Here is a 20,650-nt window from a genome sequence, read left to right as displayed (position 1 = left end):
TGTGGTGTAGACCTCTTCTTAAAGCATTCAAGTCAATCAAGTGGTGGCCTTTCAGTCACCATAATTACTTGGAGTATTACTTGTCCATCTTCATTTAGTTCTCTCTCCTAATCTCATCTTCACTATTCAGTAGTTGCCATGCCCCATATCTATTTCAATTTAAGGGATGGCCTTTCATTCATGATGATTGCTTGGGAGTATTCCTTGGCCATCTTCGTTGAGTTTTCTCCCCTCACGTCATCTTCTCTCATGTCATTTCTTTGACTTCGATCGTATACCCTTGGCGTGCCTTTCAAACTGGCAAATGGAATTATCAATTGTAAAACAATTGAAGAAAACACGAGTGGTTTTTTTTTATATCTCATCTTTTTTGTTTTTCTCGACGAAGAAATTTTCCACTTTGATTTGTCATTTTCTCTCTCTTTTTTTTAATCAATTATTATTGCAATTACTCAAAAACTACAATAAAGAACTCAACTGGATATCTCTACTCTTTTTACAACTCTTCAATTTGTTTTCTCACATGGTGCATTTCTTTTCTAAATTTTTTTTTCTTCTAAATATAAACTCGTGGCTTCAATATTTTTTTGATTTTGTCATTGTTGTCTTTTTCCACCTTGCACACATTGAGAATAATTTGCAAAAATGATCAATAAGAACAAATCCTATACTATTAAAATATTGTATTCAATAATTTTCACATAACAAGTAAGAAACAAGCGATCAAATAAATGAATTACCATTCTATTTGGCCCTACAAATGATAATGACAATCGGGAGAAGTTGAAGAGTTCAAAAAGAAATATAGTGTTAACATAGAAAGAAACAATCAAAATAGAAAGAAGCAATCAAAACATACAAGTTTTTATCTTGGGAAATCTCTCAAGGGTGGAAGGAAAAACTAAGTTTTGTCTTGGGAAATCTGTTTTTATCTTGGGAAATCTCTCAAGGGTGGAAAAACTTACTTGTTAAGAGGCTATTTTTTTTAATTAAAATGCATTGTTCAAATGGACAAGTACGATTGTAATTACAATTGCCATCAAGGCCCTTCAATTTAATTTGTATTTGAGTCTTTTAATTTTCATCCTTTAGATTCAATAAATGATTTTACACCATACTCTCATAGTTGCTCTTGTTCCTATTGGAACACACCCCTTGTTAAATTGAAGGACTTAAAACAAAATTGGGACTAAAAGGGTCGATTGCTTGGCAAGTGCAACATCTTGCATATGTGAATATATCTTTTGATTTTTTTTCCTAAATGTCTTTTTCTCTTTGTGCGAGCTTTTACTACTAGATCTATTATGGATCACAAGTACTGAGCCAAATTTACAATAATAACTAAAGAATATAGTCCAGCAAATCATTCAAAAACTTGCAATACTCGTGAGTTTGTGCATATATAAGAAATAAGCTATCTCCATGCTCTAAATGAGGATAAGAAAATAGAAAGGAAGAGGACAATCATAGCAATTGCGTGATCTCCATGTTCTATATGAAGATAAAAAACAGAAAGGAAGAGGACAATTACAACAATTGCACAATCTCCATGCTCTGCATGAGGATAAAAAACAGGAAAGGAAAGGAAGATGACAATTATAACAATTGTGATGCAATGATTTTTTTGTTGGCTTAGATGACAGATTAGTAGGGTAGAAAAACCCTAATGTTGTGGTTGAAGAAATTGAGCTCTTAAAAGTTACCCACGAAAATATGAAATCTTTCGTTGTTAAATTGGGGCATGAAAATATGAAATCTTGTGTTGTTAAATTGGGGCCTTCGAAAGATAGGAAACTGGATTCTAAAGTGAGGACTCAAACTTGGATAGCAAAGATGATGGGAACAACTATCAGGGGAATATCAAACAAGAGGTTAGCCGTAATGGTCGCACGTCTGCTAGACTTAAAGAAAAAGATAACAAAGAAAAAAAACTTCTGAGTGAAGACAAGGAAATTGATATTTACTTTGAAGAGGAGTATACTCCTAAACTTGAGGAAAATAGTGAGGAGTCGGATTATGAAGATTATAGTGAGTAGGAAGAGGAGACATGAAGTTAGTGGGGATAATGTGGTTGTGGAAGAAGAGGACAAAGCAGATGAGGAACAGATGAAAAAAGATATAGAGATCTTTGGGGAAAAGTATGTTAATGTCAGAGATATTAATAGGGTTATCCAAGAGAATTAATGTCAATGAAATAGATGATGATGTGGTAGCAAATTAGAAAGTGCAAGTGGCGGACTTGCATAATAGGATGTTGGATGTGGAAAGGAAGGTGGAGGACTCTAGAATAAACAAGAAGCATTTTGAAAATGATATAAAAACCCTCACCACTATCATTGATATAATCATGCGAAAGACAGTTTTGGGTATGGTGATTAGCCAAACTAAAATAAAAAAACAACTCAGAAAGAATGCAGGAACTAGCAAGGACAAGAAGGAAGACGCTAAAGGAAACAACTTTGGCTAGGGAGATTGGAAAGAGAACCTGTGGGAGCTTGCTAAGAACTAGGGATTCATTTCAAACCCCAAAAACTGTCTTTATGTTCTGTGTTTCTTTTTGTTGTTCCTTAGTTGGTAGTGGCTAGTGTGCCATCTTAGGCTCCATCTCTTGGTTTTTCCTTTTTGTTTACATATAGACCGTGAAGCTTTTAAGACTTTATTCGGTCTTGGACGTTGTAGCTTATCTAGTTTAAGTAGGTATTATGATAGTTTATATTTGATGTTAAAAGACATGTTATTAATGGTGGTTGTCTGGTTATGGTTAATCATAATGGTTTTGATTATGTAAGTGAGGAATCTATTGTGGTTCCTGTTTGAACAACCTGCTTCCTTTTTGTGGTTGTTTTTGGGATGATTATTGTTTCTTTGGTTGATGATCTGAATTGTTGTTTCTTGTAAGGGATTAATGCCCTCTCCTTGCTTATATAATAAAAAACAAACTAGTAGGTTGTTATCTTAGCATATGGATTTAAGTGTCATCTATTGGAGAGATAATTAAGGTGATTGCATTCATAATACATATTTGGTCCTCATACTACTTTTGTCTATATAAATTTTGCTTGTAGTTTGAAACAAGCATGATTGCCATTCTTTTTAATATTATAATAAAATATCATACATAACTACCTTGACCTCCAAACATCTTATTATTCTGTAATAATCATATTTTAGTTAATTAATATTACATTTCGGTATTTATCTTACCTGCATCATATCCAGTAATAATGCAATGAGTTTATATTAAATGTGGATTTATTCATTGGTTATAATGCATAAGTCATTCTTTGCGAAGCATTTATAATGATCTAATAAAGAAAATATCACAGATTAATTTGTAAGAGTTTTGCTCTTAAGGAGGTTTCCCTTGAAAAGGTATGGGATACTTGTTTCATATTCATCAATATAGATATATTTGTAGTTATTTTCTAAGCAACATGTTCTTTTTTTTGCATGTTTTTTATTACAGTCTCAAACTTGTACAAAAACAAGATGATAAAAAGAAGCAAGAAACAAGGGTCCTAACCTTATACAAAAGTTATCAAAAGGCTAGATGAAACATGTCCATGTAGGCCAAAAGAAAAAGAGGAATAGTTGCAACAAAGCTGCCAAACAAGAATATACAAACAAAGGAGAGAGCATGGAACATCAATGTCCCACTTAAATGAACCTAGGTTAGGTGCGAGTTGGCCTTTCACCGACAACTCAATAATGACTTATGAAGAGGAAGAAGAGAGGCCTTTCCTCCTTCAACTAATAACAATCCAAGCAATACTATCATCCAATTCTCAATACAAGAGGGAGAAACAAGAAAAACCCTCACAGAGGGTCCGTCAACACATGAAGAGGGAGCAAGAGGATGATGAGGCAAAAGGAAACCAACCACTTCATGAGAAATCAAGATATGGGTTGAAGCTACTTGTAAACCAGGTTACAAGCATAAGATAGGAGGGTCCCCAATAAGGTTTGCTAGGCATGATGAGGCTACACCAAGAGTTAAGGGCTTAGTATTATCTTGAGAGGATTCATTTGATGAAGAATCAAGAGCTTGGATAGTTATATGATCACCACTAATATTCTTCCACCAAGTAGAAATGCTTTTATGATATGAGAGAACAATTTGTAGCCAAGTGACCTATTGAGAAGCAATGATGACACCTAAAGAAAGGCCCTCATAATGAAGCAATTGAGTCCAAGGCGTATCTCCAATAATTAAAACCACATCCTCATGAATAGGCTTGGAGATGTTAATATCCATCATAATGAGATCAAAAGTAGGGTGCTCCATGTACGAGGTGGAAACATCAACTTTCAAGAAGCAACCAATAGAGTTGTCGATAACCTCATAGCAAGAATCCTCCCAAAATTGGAGGGGAAGCTTCAGGAGTTTAACCCCACATTGGATGCACATTGAGTGGTTCGGTAAGGGGTTAAGTGAAGCTGTCTAGGGTTTGATTGAGAGGGAATGCTCTTCCCAAGCCCATCGAAGAGGCAAAGGAAACAATGAAAAAACCTCCAGCACATGGAAATTTTTTAATCTTACTAGCCACAAGGGGCCTCTAGGAATCCAAAACCTAATTATGCATGCCAAGAAGAAAAGGCCAATGATTGGAGAATCTGCACACCAAACCCCTATGTTGGTAGAAGTCCTAGTTTTCCACCATATCCTCATCACATACCACTATTAGGGAGGATATAACACATGGAATGGGATAATTTTTTTTTCTTCAATAGGCGAGCAACATCAAACCCAACACCACCAACAATAACCTTAGGCAAGCTTCAACAAAAAGAAGGCCTAGTTGTACCATTGGGAGTGACATTAATGGTGTCATCAATAGTAGCAAAGGAAACCTTGGTCATAGGAGAAATAGGGCAAGCCTGTGTCAGAGAGAGGGAAAGGTGGTGTGAAATCATAATTGATCTACTCAACACAAAATTATCAGTAGTAAGATATGATGAATACTAAGAGGGGGGTGGGGGGTGAATTAGTATACCAAAAATCAATGAACTCAAACTTCTAAACAGTTTAGCAGATAACCGGTATAACAGATTCACTAATAAACTGGTTAAGATAAATGCAAACCAAATAGAAAACAAAGCATTCACCCACAAAAGCACAATCACCATAACACAAGATGTTTTGACGTGGAAACCCAAATGGGAAAAACCATGGTGAGCAGAAACTCACAAGTAACTATCTATAGAATAGAAAACCCAACTAGTTAAGGTCAGACCGGTTAAGGTCATACAATGTTCTTCACCAGAACAGATCCTGTTAGGAATCTAGATCTCTGTTAGGAGATAAGTCCTGTTAAAGACTACCTTGTGAGAGGATTTCAGATTCACAGTTGTGAACCACCTTGTTAGAGGATTTACAAAGGCTTTGATAGGCCTACCCGGTTAAGGGTTTCAGACTTGTCGAAGATGTGAGTAATCAACAAGTGAGTGACCTAGATACTAGCACAGTATGCTTGGTTATATCCTTGATAGTTCACTGTTAATGCATTTGAGCATTACTTCAGTTTTCAATATCTCCACACTCCTACTCTTCACACAGATCTAATCTTCTCTTCTATGATCGCACATACAAAACCCTCATCAACATCTAAAACCTTAGACATGGTGTCCTTATAAAGGAGTTTGATTTCATGTCGGTCCAATAGGATTAAATTAAAAGTTCCTAGGTTCAGTGCATCTAGACACATTTGGTAACACGACACAAAATCACCGCCAAAGTGTCAGTGGATGATAACTCATCACAAAAATATCGGTTGGTAACTCATCACAGAGTAATATCGGTTCATACAATTTACCGATTACCGGTTGTAAAAAATGAAGACTGGAAAAAATGTTAACTACCGCTTTGTTCCTTCGTACCGCTTGAGATCCTCGAACCGCTTGAGGTCTTCAGTTAGTTTGTGACCGGTAAACATCTTCTGCAAAACACCGATAGTCTAAAGACTATAATACATAATACCGGTTGGAACAAATAGCGGTTGAGCATAACTCATACATCAAGAAAGTGTACACAAAGAAAGTGTGTGTCCATCAATGACAATCACAACATCATCAAAATGCCAACAATCTCCCCCTTTGGCATTGATGGCAACACTTAGGAAAATTTTCACATCTAAGTGTTTTTACAACAAAAATATGCCATATGCAAAATTAATCCCCCTAAGCATATATACTATCCCTTTTGCAGAAATTACAATGTATACTACTCCCTTAAAGTGGTAACATGAAAGTATACATTACATTCACCAAAATTTTAAATACTACTCCCCCTTTGCCAACAATGACAAAGTAATGCAGAATAACCCTTGTTTCTCATTATCATTAAAATTGAGTAAATGTTTATGACAATAAGGAATGAAACTTGTCAAAAACAGATTTAAAATCCTGCAAAAAAGTCTTCATGGCTAATGACCATGACTCAAGTAATGAGGTAGCAACCTCACTTTCAGTCTGCATCTGAGATACTTGTTCTTCCATGGCATCAATGGTACTCATTTCTTGAGTTACTGTTAGGGCTTCCAGATTGAGAAAGCACTTATGACGAATTTGTAGTCTGGGTAATAAGACTAGTTGAAGCTCCTGCAAATCTCTTGACCGATTGCTGATTTCTAATTCTATCCTGGCAGACTGAAGCTGATAACGATGAACTGTTTGCCCATATGTAGTGAAGGAATCATATGGCGTCTTGAAGTTGCTTATGTATGCCTGCAAATCTGATTGGAGTTTATCTTTTTGTGTGAGCACATCATCGCAAAATAGATGGGGTTGGCTGATTTTGCTCAACAGGAGTTTGCCCTCATCCATAGCAACACTTATATCCTTTGGATGTTTCTGAAGTTGAGACCGGAGCTCATTCAGTTTCTTAACTAAGGCAGTGTTGAATTCCTTTTCATGCTTCTTCTTTGCATTTGCTTCAGCAACTTCTTCTAGGCATTGGACCTGGTCATCTACAACAATACATAGAAGTTTCAACTTTGACATAGAGGAATCGGTACTAGGAAGGTTAGTACCGAGAATCAAACTGGTGAGTGTCAACCGTAGTTTGAATAACATATTGCTCTTTCTTCCTCCTCAGTGCTTCCATTTGTTCATGTGCAAAGCTTTATGCTTTGGAGCAACTCCGATTCATCTGCAGATTGGAGATCAATAGGACTGGCGATGTCAACCGGTTTGGCTTGACCGCCGGTTGCCTTGGGAGTCTCTGCTTGTTTGGCTTGTTATGCTTCCCTCTCCTCTGCTGCTCTTTTCTTCTCTTCTTCTTTCTTCTTTTGTTCCTCTTCTTGTTTCTTCTTCAGTTCTTCCTTCTTCTTATCTTCTTCCTCCTTTTTCTCCTCTTCTTTTTTCTTCTCCTCTTCTTTTCTCTTCTCCTCTTCTTTCCTCTTCTCCTCTTCTTTTCTCTTTTCCTATTCTTGTTTCTTCTCTTCTTCTTGTTTCCTCGTCTTCCGCTTTCTTTTTCTCCTCCTCTTTCTTTTTCTCTTCCTCTATCTTTTTCTCTTTCGCTTTCTTTTTCTCTTCCTCTTTCTCCACTTTCTCCTTATCAGCCTTTTCCTTGTCCAGTTTCTCCTTTTCTGCTTTTTCCTTATCCTGTTTCTCTTTCTCTTATTTTTCCTTATCAGCCTTTTCCTTCTCTACGTCTGGAGTGACATCTTCAACATCCAATGCATCAACATCAATAGTGTCAACCTGTTCTGTAACTCTTTCTCCTTCACCATCAAATACCTCATCCGGTTTGGCTGAGGATAGGTCAGGTTCTTGTTCGACCTTCTTGTTGGCCTCAGACACTTGATAACCGGACAACAACTTTGGCATGTAGATGAGTGTCCTTCTCCACTTCAGAGGTTCTGCCTTCTAGCAGCCTGAGTCTTCTTCTTCTCATGAAGAAGACACCTTTATTCTTGTCCATTATCTCAAACAATTCAGAATTGGAGGCATCGGGAAAGTACCGAGCAAAGAATTTCTCCCTTATTTCCTGTTCTTTCTCAATGGCAATGCACCATTTGTTGTCCAAAGAATTGTATAAAGAATCAGGTGTCACCGATCTAATTTCAGATGGTGACCGGTCATTAACACATATATATTTTATCATTTCCTACTCTACTTCTTCCTTCTCATTATCAGAAAAATCATCAAAATATTCTTTTAGGTCATCAAGCACCTTTCTCTTAATATTCTTTAAAGTCCTTTGACAATGTGTCAGAGGCTTATAAGAAGAGATGTCTATATTTACCGGTGCTAACGATGCAGGTGCATTACCGGTAGATTTAACCTTCTTGCTTGATTGCATGGTTTTATTAGGCTGCACTTCCGGTTCGGTATCCTCTGACTCCGGTGAGTTGTTTTTGGTCTTCCGCTTCCTCTCAAATACTTTAGCGGGCGCAACTTTCGGTTTCTTCTTGGCAGGTGACCGCTTGGTCACTTTTGGGTTGGTTGAGGTAACTGGTGCTGATACCGATGGCACTGCCTTTCCCTTTTTCACTTAAGGATCTTCAACCGGTGTTACGCTTTCCAAGTAGGTACCGATTCGCTTTTTCTTTGCATCTAAAGGTGAGGCAATCAGGGTAGAGGCATACCCATCCAACATGTCATACATTACTTCATACCCCATAGGTTCTACTGCTTCCTTTCTTGGCTCTACCGCTTCCATTATGCATTCATCTACCTTTATGATAAAGCAGATGTCATCTTCATATTTCTTTACAATATCTCCATAAATCCTCATCCTTTGGCCCATTTTCCGTCTGAATTCATCAAAATATTTATTCAAAACCTCAGGATATCCGGTTCCTACCACTTGGAGACTTTCCCTAATTTGCTTAGTGATCGGTTGGTCAGCAAACCATTGAATATCACCTACTCCAGGAAAATAGCCTTGAAAGTAGAAAAATAGACCGAACAAAAGCTGTCCAAACCTGAACCTTAGAGAATTGTCTTGTTTGATGGACTTCAGGTTCAATAGCAGTTGTTTCTGCAAACAGGTACATAAGTTAAAAGAGGCATCTTCCTGAATCATTCTGTAGGTGGCATTCACTGCAGCAACAGGGACAAAGTTTATTCTGCTGGCATAAAACACCCGATAACCGATCACCATGCAAGCATACTTAACCAAGTCATCTTTGATGGGGTTGATAGTCATTCCCCGTTGGTTGCTCAGAGAACCGGTGAGCTTAGTCATTTTAGTCTTGATGACCTTCCTTAAAGCTGGCACCTCACCAATGTTATAGAAATCGGTGACGTCATGGATTGCTTCCGGTGTGATATCATGCATCCACCCTAGGTACATTTTATCACCGTGTACTCTGCTCAAAATGATGCGGATGTGGTCTTTCGTGAACTCTTCAAGAAAATAAACTGCATTGTGTAGTTTCTTCCTCTCTAGGATGCTATATTCCGGTTTGATTTTCTTGTCATCCCCACATAATAGACCTAGCTGGGAATGGATCACTAGGGATCCTAGGTCTTCCAATTTGCAATCAATATAAGCTGAAATATCTTCCTCAACTATGACTCCAACGAGTATCTGGGATAGGGCATTGTATTTCATCTTCTTTTGAATAAAATTCGCTGAGTCTACAGGTGCACTAGGACTGGAGTGCGATGCAGAAGCCATGATTAAATGATAGACAAAAATTTTGAGAAATACCTTCACACTTTGGAATTTAGGGTTTTGCAATGTCGCTCACAACACACCACTTCGGTTGCTGGATTACTGCTTTGATGTTCTTCACCTGATTGATTGAAAATGATCTCTGGATTCTTTTGTAAGATTTTGAATTCACTTTGAATTGCTTGACGAATGCTCTTTATTGCTCTGCACTTGAAAATTCTTCGCTCGAAAACAGATAAGTGAAAATGGCGTCAAAAATCTTTTTTAAATGATCTTTCACCTACCATAATAAATGCTCCACCGCTAGGGTACAAACCCTAATTTTTCCTTTTACCGCTTTAAAATCTTCCTCCAATTGACAGGTAATGTATACTGGTTAAGGTCTTTACCGATATAAACTAGGGGTTCAAATATGTCACCGATATGCTCCCCTTAAGCTTTTCTGAAGCTCAGTTTGCCGGTTCAGAGACTTCCACACTAGGTGCAGAAACCAGTTCATCTTGTGACACTTCTTCAGGTTTCTTTTTCCATGTTTTATTCATTCTCGCTTGAACGGTTTCAACATCAATCTTCCCTTTTGGAGTGATCGGTATATCATCCAATAGGTTCTTTCTCATTCTACAGGTTCTGGCAGTGTGTCCCGGTTTGTTGCTATGATAGCATACCATTCCAGGTGTTCTCCATGGTCCATTGTTCATACTACCATTCTTCCTTCTACATGTTGTAGCAGTGTGACCACTACCATGACAGATCAAACAGGTTGCTCTCCAACCGATTGTCGCTTGATAGCCACCACCACCTAACTGATGGTCATAGGCATTATACCGGTTTGGATTCCATTTCACAGTGGGTTCCAGGATAACTCCTTGAGTCCTTGGAGGGTATCTCCCAATGTTGTGAAAAATAGACTTGCATTCAAATGCTCTATGCCCAAACTTGTTGCATGCATAACAGTTTTCATTGAATCTATTGGATCTAGGCTGATTGTTTAGAAAATAAGGAAAATTATTGTAGGCCTTATTTTTACACACATTAGCAGTATGTCCTTCCTTGAGACAATTAAAGCAAATAGGTTTAAACTTTTGCTTACCTTTATCCTTTGATGCTGGTTGCTTCTTTGATGCTACATCTTTTGTTCCAGAGGTCTCGCCTTCCTCATAACCGGAAAAACCAAGTCTAGTGGTATTCTTTACCAGTTTTTCTGATTCAAGCTTTTGCTCTAGCTTAGCAATACTCTGATTGAATTTGGCAAGTATCTCATTTGTCTCAGTAAGTTCTTTGGAAATAGAAGCATTGGATTCCTTCAAGGTTGCATTCTCAGAAATAGCCATGTTTAGTTCACCTTGCATTTCTTCTTTTTCCACTTTACTCTCTTGGAGATGAGCGGTAAGGGCACTGATTTCTTGCTTCAACTTAGAGATCTCATGATCTTTGTCTTTTACTAGATCTTCAGCTTTCCTTCGGTTCTCAAGCTCTTGATACATTCTGATAGTCAGTCCTTCTAGTTCCCTTCTTAGGTTGGCATTGGATTCATTCAGTTTTTCAACTTCTTCAACTAGGGCATCCATGTCTGCTTCATCAGAAGAACTATTTTCAGTAAGCTCCATTAGTTTCTCAACATGCTCTCTTCTTTTTGCCAGAGAGGCTTTATACTTGACTCTGAGCTCATCATAGGCTCTCTCAGTCTAAGTGAGACAATGAGTAAGTTCCCTCACAGTGTATTCCCCCATATCTCCTTCCAAGTGGTTAGACTTATAGAAAGGTTGGCTCTGATACCAATTGATGTATACTAAGAGGAGGGGTGAATTAGTATACCAAAAATCAATGAACTCAAACTTCTAAACAGTTTAGCAGATAACCAGTATAACAAATTCACTAATAAACCGGTTACGATAAATACAAACCAAATAGCAAACAAAGCATTCACCCACAAAAGCACAATCACCATAACACAAGATGTTTTGACATGGAAACCCAAATGGGAAAAACCACAGTGAGCAAAAACTCATAAGTAACTATCTGCATAATAGAAACTAGACCGGTTAAGGTCATACAATGTTCTTCACCAGAACAGATCCTGTTAGGAATCTAGATCTCTGTTAGGAGATAAGTCCTGTTAAAGACTACCTTGTGAGAGGATTTCAGATTCACAGTTGTGATCCACCTTGTTAGAGGATTTACAAAGGCTTTGATAGGCCTACCCGGTTAAGGGTTTCAAACTTGTCGAAGATGTGAGTAATCAACAAGTGAGTGATCTAGATACTATCACGGTATGCTTGGTTAGATCCTTGATAGCTCATTGTTAATGCATTTCAACATTACTTCAATCTTCAATATCTCCACACTCCTACTCTTCACACAGACCTAATCTTCTCTTCTATGATCGCACATACAAAACCCTCATCAACATCTAAAACCCTAGACATGATGTCCTTATAAAGGAGTTTGATTTCATGTCGGTCCAATAGGATTAAATTAAAAGTTCCTAGGTTCAGTGCATCTAGACACATTTGGTAACACGACACAAAATCACCGCCAAAGTGTTGGTGGATGATAACTCATCACAGAAATACTGGTTGGTAACTCATCACAGAGTAATACTGGTTCATATAATTTACCGATTACCGGTTGTCAAAAATGAAGACTGGAAAAAATGTTAACTACCGCTTTGTTCCTTCATACTGCTTGATATCCTCAAACCGCTTTAGGTCTTCATACCGCTTGAGGACTTCAGTCAGTTTGTGACCAGTAAACATCTTCTGCAAAACACTGATAGTCTAAAGACTATAATACATAATACCGGTTGGAACAAATACCGGTTGAGCATAACTCATACATCAAGAAAGTGTACACAAAGCAAGTGTGTGTCCATCAATGACAATCACAACATCATCAAAATGCCAACAAGATATGGGTATGAAACATCGATACATCTAGGAGTTGTTGTAGTTGTTACAATAGGTTGCACATTTGAAACACTAGGGAGTAGGGGCATTGTTGTAGCCGTTGCCTTAGTTATCACGTTACATATGTCAAATTATTATTTTTGCATGTTTTTGATTAAGGTAAAACCAAGTTTTGAAGGGGCCCTGAAACCCTTTACAAAATGGATTCTAAAATATTTAGAATCAAAGCTTTATAAAAAGTATCCAAAACAAGACAGGCTGCAAAGTATAGAACATTACAAACAACAACCAAAAAGATAGCAAAAGCCTAGATGGGCAGCAAAAAACCAATAGAGAGATCGAACCCACAAACTAACAAAACCAACAACCCAACTACATGAGGCACTTGAGGTTTCAACCATCTTTGCCTATAAGATACTCATCTTGTCAGCTACAACCTTCATTTCCTTGTAGTCCACATTCTGAGTGGCCGCTTTCTTCTTCATATTGCCTTGAGTCCTCTTACTAGGTCCTTCGTCAGCCTGTATCACATATTTATCATCTCCAATGGTAACAATAGTTCTATCCTGCTGCATACTATCAAGGTTGTTCACCATTGCATTCATGGCATCTGCAGTTTGCTTAACAATCTTATGGCTACAAGACATAACAGTCTCAAGGGTAGCCTGAATTTTCTCATAGCCAGCTTCCACATTGGAGATTCTATCTTCAAACCCTTTTTTCATTTGGTCAATACCTTCTCCAGCCCTTTTAATGCACTCCAACACTGATTTGTTCTCCTCCTCCATCTACTACCCAACCTCTTTCTGATTGCCTTGGATATTGCCCACAAGAATGGCCTCCATCTTGCTTCCCAGTGCCATCTGATTAAGTCTAACCTCTTTCAGCTCATGAAACAACCACTTGAACATACTGAAGGTATCAATGGCATGTTCCTTGGCCATAACCAACACATTGTCATAGTCCTCGTTCTTATCACTGAACTCAACACATTTGGGATGAAGATCCTCATGAGCTGCAATATCAATATTAGTAGTAGTAGTATCGGGGGGCGACAAAGGGGGAAACTGAAGGTTTTGGCTACCCGACACCTTGCTAACCTCCTTCTCACTCACAGAAACCTCAGGGTTATCTTTAGGACCATTGGAAATAGGGGTATCCTTGCCAACTGAAGTAGTAGAAGAAGAAATCACAACTTTCTTTTGCCCTTTTCTACCTTTTCCCATAGGAGACTTGACCATTGGGGTCTTTTCATACTTAGCTTTTTTAAGAGGGGGAGGAGACTCAATATCAGCTTCTGAGTCAAAATCCTCACCACTCGACTCCCCAACACTAGTTGCATTCTCAGAAGAGGTTTGAATATAAACATTTAGAGTAGGAAAGACACGAAAGTGGGAGTCAATTAGGACTAAAAGCCCTTCATGAAGGATGGGGAATTTGGTAGGGTTCTTCTTATGGTCTTTGAAATTGGCCCTTAAAGCAGACATAAGATAGAATGAAAAGGACATTTTGACTCCATGGCGAAAATGGTTCATAATCACAAAATTATGTCCATAAATTCTAGAGAAACGACCATCTAGGGTTAAATACTCCATAATTACCTTTAGGAGTTTCACCCAAAATCTCTTGATCACAAAGATAACATAATAGCTAGTGATCTTCATCACAAGTTTAGCTCTCACATCTTCAGTCTTTGGGAAGTTTTGTACAACCTGCTCAGTATAAGTCCTATCTCTATAATACTTCATACCATCAGTCGATAGGCCGGTGACTTGCGCAATGAGACTCTCATCAACCAACACCTTCTTCCCATGGAGAGTAATAGTCCCATCTTTCCAGTGCTTGGAAAAATAGTTGGTAACATCCTTGTTTTGACCCTGCAACCTTTCAATGTAAGGGATAAAACCCCCTTTCTCCAAGAGCCCCTAGAGATTTTTCTCTTTCTTCAACTGCACACAATTCAGTGGCTCAGTTCTCTTCCTGGAGCCCCCCATTCTCATATTCTCTCTGTGATTGGCAACACTCACGGCTTGCAATATGAAGAACATAGCCCACAACATACCAATATACATCCACAAAGCATGCAAAATAACTCCACACTTATTATTCCGTCCTCTTTGGCCACATGTCAAAATCGGAAAGGAGCCAATCTTTCTAGATGCACTTCTAGTCATGATCATTAATATCGCTGCCTCAACTTCTATCATGAAGGATGAGCATGAAAAGTTCAGCCTCCAGCTTGTCCCCATTGGTCCAACTCAATTGACTCTTACTAGTAACCCCTTTATTTGCAAGGTAATTATTTTTGCATGTTATTGCTTCTATTTGATAATATTTTGCAAGTAAGATCCTAACAAGTGGCAATAAAATTTCTCTAGCGATGTGTTTCACAATAGTAGCAACTATTTGGTAGGTTTCTAGAACTACCCAATGTATATTCTCACCTCTATCTCACATGATCTTCTTGATTAAAAAATAAAAAAAGAATGGGTTAATTTTTAGTGCTTTATATATAATCGACATAGATTCTACCTACATCAATGGTTGTATCTACATGCACAACACAAATTTTATAGTATGATAATATGCTTGTATAGATGAAAAAAGAGAAATAAAATTTGTTTGTTTACAAAATACTTCAAAGTTGATAAATTTTATCAATATATAAGTTCTTGGGTCTTTTGGACACAATGGTAGGATTGGTTGTACCCCAAAATGATTTGAATGAAAAGTGGTTTAAATATACACAATAAAAAATCTTAAAAGAATTGTATATCTCACCTCATGTATTTTATTTGGATGAAACATAAGACAAATTAACTTTTCCAAATTCTCTAAATTCAACAATTTTCTTAGGTTTCCTCCTTCAAACTCCAAAAAGCACTTAAAAAATAAAGCCCCAAATAGGAAACCCTTAGACCATCATAGGATGTAAGAGAAGAGCACACTTTAAGTACAAAATCTTACAATCCTAGATCTTCTAAAAATGGACAAACTTTAGATAATTTCTCGATATAAACCATGTTAGGATTATCTATGAAGGTATGTATCCTAAAATCAAGATGCATAAGAGATAATCACAAAAAAAGAAGAAGATCAACATGATAGAGTAATAACTAACTATATAAAATATGTAATGTGCATCGTGAGTGTGTGGAACAGTCATATGAGAGCAAGAGGTGGGTCTATAAAGGATACAACACCAAGAGAAAAAAATGTACAATTAATGTGGGATAAAATATATGGAGACATGTGTGTGCATATCTCCACCAAGCTAGAAAATTATAAATGCCCTAATTAAATTAAAGTAACTAGATGTGGATAGGATCCAAAAGGGAAATTGTTTAGCTAATATGCCTCATTCACACCAAAAATGAATTTATATTTTATTTCTATTACAATATTCACTTGAACTATTTGTTTATATTTACCTTCTTATAAAACTTATCTACATGCTTCCCAATTGTGTCTAATTTCAGTCACAACATCTTGTCTTTCTTATATTTATAGCTACAAATCTTGCAACAACATAGTTTTAGCATGTCCACTCCATCGTCATTCTCTACATGTTTTCATGAATGGATATTTAGAAAAAATCATTCAAGCTATGAATTTCTTGACATGTTTTAGTGACATGCTTTATGTTTCTTCAACAAGCTTTCCAATTCTATGTCACCCGTACCAATAGAATTGATATTTCATCTTGTATGAACATGGTATTCATACTTTCGCTAATAGATTAGGCTACACAATTTATATCTCCTTGAAGATTTTCATTATAGGTGCCCTTGTTGTCAAAGTGATCCAAAACTAATCCTTAAATGTCAAGCTTACTTTCCTTATTTTTTTGATGGACCATCACTTGCTGCACCATCTCTTAGTTATTCATCAAAATCCTACTTTTCTATTTTCCACAATTGAGTATACATCCTACTCTAACATGAAATTAAAAATATTAAAGTCATACATATGAAAATTATTAATCATGTGAAATGAAGATAGTTATAGTAAAATGAAGACAATAAAGACATGTATGAGAGAAGACAAAAAGCTGGGGATCAAAATATTCATGTAGCATGGTTTATCTTAAGCCTCAACATTACACAATTGAAAACCTATAACAACCCATATACCAATATCAACTTTTAAATGTCCCTTAGTAAACCATAGCAAAACTACAAGTAGATATGTGGTCTTAAGGAAAACCTACATCATTCTTGTAGCAACATTAAATATATACGTGTTTGGCTTATTGAATCTTTTATAATATAACTCATGGCATATTAATATTTTGACTCATATTATAATACAACTTAGGTCATATGTATCATTGTCCATCACATGCCTTATTATAATGCACCACATGTTAAGATAAAAAGTTTTACAATCACTGCTTGAATCTATTAGGAGATTAGATTCAATAAACATGAAAACTATTCTATTTTTAGTCACATTATCTTCATATTTTTTAAGTAATTGGTCATTTCAAATAAAAAGATTAGAAGCTTCATTTGAAGCTAGTGTCTTATTTAAACTCCCCACTAGCATACTCAACATTCTAGTAAAATGTCCTCATAGGAAACACCTTAGGAAGCTGATTGAGATTGATTTGTAGTAGTTTTGATTCAAGACTATTCTTTTGTTTTGTTGTTACATTGATATTTTTCATGGACTTTCTATAAGTTTTTCCCTTCCCATATATTGTCCTAAATCATTTCTAATTTGAGAAACTTTCAATTCATAATTGCACCAATAATTCTTTTCTCCATTTTTAAGTGCATGATTTTCTCTTGCTTATCATCATATTTTGCTTGAATATTCTTGTTTTCTTCACTGAATTGAGTAGTATGGACTATTTGTGAAGCTACATTAGGATAAGATACATCCCCAACTCTTTTCACCATCAACTATCCTACCAATCCTTATGAATCAAAACCCAAGTTTGGCTTATCACGATCTAGGATAATGGACCATATGGCTAGAGTTTTATGAATTAAGTAGAAAGTTGACACAAAATAAAAATTTCTTACCTTATCAATGTTTTACCTTGTTCCTTCCTCCTTGTAAGTGCGTCAAACTCTATCACAAGCATGCACCAACTTTAAAATATCAAATAACCACTATATGTGGTTAGTTCATTTCCTCCAAATTCAACTTATCACAAATCATTTAACATGTCCACCTCTTACCTAGCCATTCTTTCAACTTGTTCTCTCTTTGCTCTTATCCTCATAAGTAGTAAAAATATAATAAAAAATTGTATTTCTAATGAAGTAAACGGTAGCTAAGCTCTATGTTTGACATCTCTTATATATTCTAAATACATTTTATAAATTTTTTACATTCTAATTATAATCCTATTTTATGAGGGGGAGAGGCAATATAACATTTGTTCCTCCATTTGACATGCGTTTGGGTGCTTTTTCCCAGGCTTCTTCTAGCACGATATTGGAATCAACAATCTTTGCCTTCGTCCCTCCTAGTTTAGGGTTGGGTGTTGCTGATGCTATAATTTCTTCTGTGGGACTCCCTTATGGTTATGGCTTGGGTCCTTTTTCTTGTGCTAGGGCCTCTACAAATCTCTTTGTTTTGGTGTTGGGTTTGTTGGCAACAACAATGACAAAAAACTGAGAGGGGGGGGTGAATCAGTTTTCTACCGGATCTACAAACTCAATCATAAATAAACTGCAACAACAAAGATAAGAAAATTGATAGCACAACACACATCACCAATATTTTGACGTGGAAAACCCGGTTAAGGGAAAAACCACAGTGGGAACCTACCCACAGTAAGATGATACTCTATAGTAGTATGCGAAAATGATTACAATGGGGAACGCACATGCATTCAGGCACACTCCCTAGAGCTCACTACTCAAAAGATAATGACCTGAAAGGCTACAATCCTTAGGGAAGTCTCACTGACTTACAATAAGATTCAGACTACAATCCAGAAGGAATGAATTGTAATAATAACATCTTCTAATGGTTGATGATAGTCTTGGTTAAGCACAATTTCCTACTCTGCAACACCAATCTTTGCTCAATCACAATACTGAAGGATGAATCACTTGTTCACACATACACCACTCTCTGATAATGTAGACACAACCTTGATACCCAGGTTACATGACTATATCACCTATTTATACAATCCATCAACCTTGGCAACGAGGTCAGCTAAACACTCAACTCACAATTACAAATTTACATCACACGATACAAAGATTGATCAACAAACCAATATAGCATACATGACATAACATGGACCTAATTCAAATTCCCAAACACTCAACACCAACTGAAATCACGCCAAGATCAACCGCAACACGCTACACCACCAAGAAAACACATAACACGAAGAACATCACCAGTTAAATAAAATCACCAATACCGCAGACAACAATCAATGTAGATCATCAAAACAAATAGGACACAATTAGGAAACACCAACAAGCATGTTAGAATCATCAGTAACAGCTGCACCAACACCATTTATCAAATCTTCATCTATCAACGTTTGACACCAACAACTGTCACGAAGAAAGATAACTTGCGGAGCACCAAATCACAAACTATCTGCAATGAAGATACACAAGACGATCCCAAAAACTCAGCTCAAGATCTGATCACACCAGAATATACCGGAGGAAATACTGAACTTTGCAAAGCACTGATAAAAAAAATAAACTGCAGAACCAGATCATATGATATGATCAATTAAGATTTCTGGATCACCAAAACCAATATAGAAGAATATGATAATACTATAAATACTCCATATAAAAAACCATAATCACAATAAACCAATCTGCAATCACCAAAGCAGGAATATGTTGACATCAATGACAACAACATATCCCAGCAGCAACAATGTCCAACAATCTCCCCCTTTGGCATTGATGGAAACATATGAATGTGAAAAACAATCAATGTAAAGAAAGAAAAAATCTCCAACAAAAATCCCCCTAAGATCAAGCAGATAAAACAATTTTTCACATGCTTCTCCTCTCCCTTTGACAACAATGCCAAAGATTCTCAAAACAAAAAACCAAACTCACTCTCCCCCTTAGATAAACAAATCATTATTCTCATAATAGTTAACAAATCCAACATACTACTCCACCAAAGGAGCAACACCAACTCATCAATCTAGATAAAAAAATAAGATTGTGAAGTCCATCAGATTGATGCAACTCAATGCATCTAGTTCTCATTAGGAGGGGTGGATACCCCTAACTTCTCTCTCAAATAGACAAATGTATCTACAGGAAAAGGCTTGGTGAAAATATTAGCAATCTGTTCCTTTGTAGACACATACTCCAACTTTACTTCTTCTTCACTGACTTTTTCTCTCAAGAAATGATACTTGATTGATACATGTTTAGTCTTTGAATGTTGCACCAGATTCTTTGACATATTAATAAAACTTGAAATATCACAATATATGACAATAGGCTCATCATAGATAATTCATATATCCTTCAACATTCGCTTTATCCAAACAACAACAATGTACTCATCTTCAATAGTAGATAAGGACACTGAATCTTGTTTCTTACTAGCCCATGAAACCAATTTATTACCCAAAAAGAGTGCACCACCGGAGATACCACAAACCATAATCCATAGTTCCCTTCAAGTGTCTGAATATTCTCTTTACAATAGTGACATGACTCTCTTTCGTATCAGCTTGATATCTAGTAGCCATGCACACAACATGCATAATGTCCATTCTAGTTTGAGTAAGATATAGTAGTCCACCAACCATAGATCTGTACAAAGACTATTTAGCTTTCAGAGATTCATCATTTTTAGATAATTTGTAGGCAGTCACCATAGGAGTTCCAACCGGTTTGGAGTCATCCAACTCAAATTTCTTCAACAATTCCTTCACATATTTAGTTTGAGATATAAAAATACTTTTTTTGGTTTGTGAAATCTGCAAACCTAAGAAACATTTCATCTCTCCTATCATAGACATCTCAAATTCTTTCTGCATATCACCGATAAATTTCATACTCAAGTTATCATCTCCTCCAAAGATAATATCATCAACAAAAACTTCAACAATCAAGATGTTATCATTCTCAATCTTAAAATATAGATTATTGTCAGTAGT

Source organism: Cryptomeria japonica, chromosome 10 (assembly GCF_030272615.1).
Source record: "Cryptomeria japonica chromosome 10, Sugi_1.0, whole genome shotgun sequence".
NCBI lineage: Eukaryota > Viridiplantae > Streptophyta > Pinopsida > Cupressales > Cupressaceae > Cryptomeria > Cryptomeria japonica.
Note: the sequence above shows the minus strand (reverse complement) of the source record.